Source organism: Herpailurus yagouaroundi, unplaced genomic scaffold (assembly GCF_014898765.1).
Source record: "Herpailurus yagouaroundi ecotype Mexico unplaced genomic scaffold, PumYag 198, whole genome shotgun sequence".
NCBI lineage: Eukaryota > Metazoa > Chordata > Mammalia > Carnivora > Felidae > Herpailurus > Herpailurus yagouaroundi.
This window is the reverse complement of record NW_024412429.1, coordinates 28,293,710-28,299,743: the sequence shown is the minus strand read 5'-3', so window position 1 is coordinate 28,299,743 and position 6,034 is coordinate 28,293,710.

Sequence of the window (6,034 nt, the reverse complement as noted above, 5' to 3'; positions counted from 1 at the left end):
TTTATTTATTTTGAGAGAGAGAGCTCATGCAGGAGGAGCAGGAGGAGGGGCAGAGAGAGAGAGATAATCCCAAGGAGGCTCCATGCTGTCAGCACAGAGTCTGACACGGGGCACGATCTCACGGACAGGGGGCTGGCTCTTACGAACGGTGAAATCATGACCTAAGCTGCAATCAGGAGTCAGCCACTTAACCTACTAAGCCATCTAGGTGTCCCAAAAAGCTGTAAATTTAGACTCTTGATTGTATGACCCAGTGAGGCTGTTCATATATCCCCAAGACCCCCTGAAAGGACCAAGAGAAGCTGTGGTATGTTCCCGGAAACTTTCTTTATGCTCAGTCCTCCCCATTTTCGTTGACGCCAGCTCAAACTTCCAGTGCATTAGGCCCACAGCCTCGGGTCATCCTTGCCCCTCCCTTTCTCACTTCTCACAACAGATCTACATCCACAAACCTTGTTGGTTCCATCTTCAGATTATATCCAGAATCAGGTGTCTTCTTATCACCTCCCCTGTGAGCCCAGTGCGAGCCCCAGAATCCCCCTCCTGGGCTACTCCACTCATCTCTTAACCATGCCTGGTGTCTGCCCTCACTCCCAATGGCCTGTTTCCAAACTAGCAGCTAGCATAATTCTTCTAAAAGCTATATCAGATTATATTCCTCATTTGCTCAAAGCCTTCAATGATTTCCCCATTGCACTCACGAATAAAAGCCAAAGTGAAAAAGTAAAAGCCCACGAGCCACCCCAAGCCACCCTCCCAGCATTTCTCTCCAACTTCATTTCCTCTTACTCCCCATTCCCCCACCCCACACACCCACCTCAGAATACTGCCTCAGGGCCTTTGCACAAGCTGCTCCTTTCCCCTGTCTGGAATGCTCCTTTTTATATCCACATGGCTAACTCATCAGGAACTGTAAGTCCCTGCTCAAATGCCAGCTCCACAAGGTGTACCATGACCGCACGACTCAAAACTACAACCTTCAACCCCACACACACTCCCGATCTCCATTCCTTGCACCCTATTTTTTCTATAGCACTTACTTCCCATGCTATATACACAATTAACTTAATCTATCCACTGTGTATCCCCTCCCTCTCCACTAGAACGTATGCTCTAGAGTCAGGGATTTTAGTGTGCTTTGTTCACTGATGTATCCTTGTATTGAGTTAAGGGCTTAGCCCTCTGCTTTAAATTTGCATTCCATGGCAATAGCAATTCATTCTATTGCTATAGTGCTTTATGAATTAATATTGGAAATAAATCTTACACTTACGTAATGGTTAACACAAATTGCATTGCGTTTCTCCGTAAGAATGATAATGATATTCCAGTGTAAACATTCCGTATGTACAATTTTGTTAACTCCACTTGGGTATGTCTTCATTTTTTTTTTTTTTAATGAACAGGGACCCTTTAAATATGGAAGCAGCAGGGCCCTGATGTCTGGTTTCCCTCACTAATAAATAAACCTATTCACAATGGTGCAGTGTTTAGAATCAACACGCTTCCAAAGAGGGCGGGAATATTTTGTTTTGCTTCAAAGCTGCCTTTTGCACATAACATTTGGTCATCTCAGGAGACCCATGAAGCAATCAGAAAGATCTAAAGCACGGGAACAGTATGTTCTTTGAAATCTCTCTGACAGAAGCAGACAGTCTCGCCTCCCCTCAAACCGTCCTCAAGGGGAAGTGTGGCGACTTGGACAGTAATGAGACGGACTGGGAACTCCCCCTTCCCTTTGGTCTACTTTACAGGCGAGCTTCATGAGGGTGAAAGATGGGCATTCCCATCTACAGATGCTTTAGCTTGAAGCCAAGCTGCCTGGGAAATAAAATATTGGAAAATAAGTGAAACTAATTATAGTCCCCTCCAAAACAGGATTTTGTAAAAACAAGTGGCATTAAAAATTGCCAACACTTACACTCTGCTGTTTCACAGTATCGCCCATAGATGGCAGCACGTGATCCACCTTTCTTCACCAACTAGCGGATTCAACCTTAATTTTCTCTAGGTGAGTCCACTGAAAATTCTACAAGTTCTTGAGCTCCTCTGCAGCTCTCCTTGTCATCAGATGGAGATTTGAGTGTGCAATAAAATCTTGGGGTTTTTGTCCTCCCTCACTAGATTAAGCTTCTTGGTGACCTCAAACCACAATCACCAAGTCAACAGTGGGACTGTGACCTGGAAAAAACGGGGAGGAAATGAGAGACAAAATAAAACAAAAACCACACTGTGAGCTTTTTAAGGGAGAACGAGATCTTGGCAAGTAGGCTGTTAGCAAACCAAGTTGAAGACTAGTTATGTTCAGAAAAGTCAAAAGTCAGAAAAACCCATTTTTGTGATTTACCTCTCTAGGGTCCCTATTACCAGACACTGGGAGCTTTCACATGAGCACAAGAATTCGAGTGATGCATACTGACCTGACCACTTCCAGTTCTGAAAATTTCTGATCTGTGGCCAAAAAAGTTGCAGGAGATAAGTGTCCAAGAGGATGAAATCATTTTCTCCAGATTCTAGCCAAGACTAGTATCCATATGTATTTTAACAACAACAACAACAGCAAAACAAAACAAAACAAAACAAAAAAAAAAACAACAGCAAAAACCTTCAGGTTAACCAAAATATTTCTTAACAAAAAGGAAACCAAAGCCTAGTGGACTGGTCCACTAGGACAGTGTTTTTTAAAATATCAGTTGCAATTGACTCCTGTTTTGGAAACCAACTAGGTAAGCCATAACAGGCATTGTAGAAGAATAGAATAGAAAAGAGAAGAGAATTCGAATTAGAATAGATCAGGGTGCATCTCTGTGTACAGAGTTCTAAGGTTTAATTTCTTGCTTTGGATCATGGCCAAAGAAAACTTGCCAAATTCTGCCGCGGAAAACTGTGTCAGCTGTCAACCTGTGTATTTTTATAGTCCAACACCGATAAGCTCCTCGCTATCCAAAAATTTAATTTAACAAGTAGATTTTGGTTGAATGTGAGAGGCATTAAACAGCAAGCTAAATTAAGCTCTCCCCAAACCACTGGGGTACAGAAACAGAGAATTGTCATTTATCATTTATCATCACTGTTATACATATATCCGTGCTTTTCCAGAACAATCCTAACCTCAGGCATTTTGTCGTATTCATCCATAAGCACATTCATACTTGTGATGTCATATGTCCTAAATTTCATTCTGGGAAAATCTAGCTGCTGGCTAAACCTATAGGCCAAGGATCAAAACTTAAATCTCTAAAGGAGGTAGGCAATGAAATGCGTGAAGCAGGACAGGAGTTGCAAAGGATTAACTGTGGATTTCACAGGAAATGCATAATTTTTAAGTTGATAAGCAACATCAAAAAAGATATTTTGCTCAGCAGAAATCAGGCCTTCTATGGCCTGAACTCAGTGCCCCCACAAATTCCTATGTTGAAGTCTTGACTCCTAATGTGACTGTATTTGGAGACAGAGTCTTTAGGAGGTGATTAAGGTGAAATGAGCCCATATGGATGGGGCCCTAATCCAACAGGGCTGGATGGCCTTATAGGCAAAGGGAGAGAGCTCCCCCCCTGCACACACACAGGAAAGACCATGTGAGCACACAGCGAGGAGCACACACCGGGAAGAGAGTCCTCACCAGAACCGTATCAGTCAGCACCCTGATCTTGAACCTCCCAGCCTCCAGAACCGTGAAGAACAAATGTCTCTTGCTTAAGCCGCCCAGTCTGTAGTATTTTGTTATAACGGCAGAACATTCTAACACTAGGCCTATGGCCCTGGGCGCTCGAGGCTGCAATACCTGAAGTCGCTGTAAGTACCAGTCCTCACAATGGCTTTGAAGTCTCAGGACAACTGGGACAGTTGCTTCATTGAATTACTTCAAGATGCATGATTACAGCTAGTGTGACTGAGAGTGAGGTGGGCAAAGGAAAAGCCACTTGGAGAGCAAAGAAATAAATGTGACCGTTTCCAGGGGAGGCGATGTCCCCAGTTTCAGAATAAGCACGATGAGGCCCACACCCCGGCCGGGAGAGGGATTGGCATCCGGCAGGACAGGGGCTGCGGGACTTGGCTTTCACTTTCTTCATCTCTTCCTCTTCCAACTCACTGTCCCTCCCGTCCTAGTGCAGTTCACACCTTGTTTCACTTTATCGTCATGGTTTTCAGAATTGTATCCGTATTTCCACCTTTAGTTTTTAAGTCTTTACTTTGTACCAGGTGCACGTGCAGGTGCTGAGACACATTGGTTGAGAAACACAGATGACAAATTCTCTGTTCATGGCACGTCTGTCCCAGTTGGGTGAGACAGATGATAAACAAAATAAAGAGCCAAACCATGAGACTCATTGGAAGGCTGTAAGGTGCATCTGCCATGTTGTGTAGGATATTCAATTCAGCAGTAGAAGAAAACAACTGATACGGAGGGAACTCATATGTGAGCATATATAAATAAGAAAATTAGTGGTAAGCGAGGTGTGTTAGAAAGATGAATTAGAACACAGATAGGAAGAAACAGCAGGGCCAGGATACCTGATAGTCACGATACTAAAACACGCGAACGATACTCAGTATTCGTGAGTTCTTAATTTGGCCACACAGCTAGGTAATGTGTTCTGGCCCTAAGTGACCTTTGCCCAAAGAACACAAAATCCTTGCTGCTCAGAAGGCTGGTTGACAAGCAACAGCCAGGGCCATGTAATACTTCCAAACACCCTGTCTGTCTGCTGAGACCCCATGATCAAAGTCAACTCTGGTCCTGGTAACTATCAGGGTACGGTAGTGAGGGAGAGAGAGAGAAACAGACATCTTGAGTATCGGTGTCGCTGTGGACCCAGGTACTATGGTTTTTCTAACCATGTGCTGTGTGAAGCATGTAAAGGAACCCCATCATTCTTTGTGTGAGTTTCAATTGATTTAATAAACCATGTGATTCAATCATCCTAATTGGATCTGCGAGCCTTTCCAGGAGAGCTTGCCTAGTTGTGGATTTAGAGGCTGTCGTAGCCATGAAATAATTTCCCATGTGACAAGGATGAAAAGTGCTACAGCATCAGAAATAGAGCAAAGAGGGGAGGGGGAGGACTTCAAATAGAGTGATCAGGAAAGGTCTGAGTGAGAATGTGACAGCGGAGCAAAGACTTGGACTCAGGAGAGCAAGACAGGCAGAAATCCTGAGGAAGCGGATTGCAGACACGGGAACCAGACGTGCAAGGAGTCCAGCCGCAAGCTTTACTGGCAAGCTCTGGAAACAGGAGCAGCCAAACAGCAAGGAGGCCGGTGTGGCCAGCCAGGAGTGAGCTGGCCTGTGGGGGACAAGGTGACAGGTCGCAGGGGCATCCCTACAAGGCCCGCCATGTCCTCGTAACACCGTTGGCTTTCACTCTAAAATGCTTTCCATTGGAGACTTTTGGATACGGGAGTGGTTCAATGAACATTTTCACAGGATCAGTCTGGCTGCACCGAGTGGACAGGAACAGGGTCAGAGCGTGGCGGCCGGTTGGGAGAGAACTGCAGTGATGCAGGCAAAAATGACGGTGGCTCCCACAAGGAGGTAGCAGCAGAGGTAATGAGAAGTGACGAGATTCTAGACGTTTTGGAAGTAGAACCGACAGGGTTTGGTACTGGATTGGGGGTGGGAGTGAGAAAGAGAGGAGTCCTTCTTGCATCCCAGGCTTTAGGCCTCGGTCCCTGGGATGGAGATGCCATTAGCTGTGGGAGCAGAAAACTGGGGAGTAGTATCATTTTACTAAGGAAGGGGCTGAAACTTCAATAACCTGCCCGAAGTCACACGGGAAGTGAGCTGTTCCAACCAGGAATCACTTGAAGCTAGGTCATGTTTCTAAGCTGACGCTGTTTCTTTCACCCCCTGAGAAGAATTTACAGAGAGGAGTATATGGGGGGGGGGGGCGCGGAGGGAGGGGGTGCAGGGAGAAGGGGGCATGGGAAAGGGGGGTACACCGGGTGGGGGCGCACGGGGAAGAGCGTGTGAAGAGGGGGTGTGGGGAGTGGGCCGCACGAGGAGGGGGCGGAAGGGAAGGACACGTGGGGA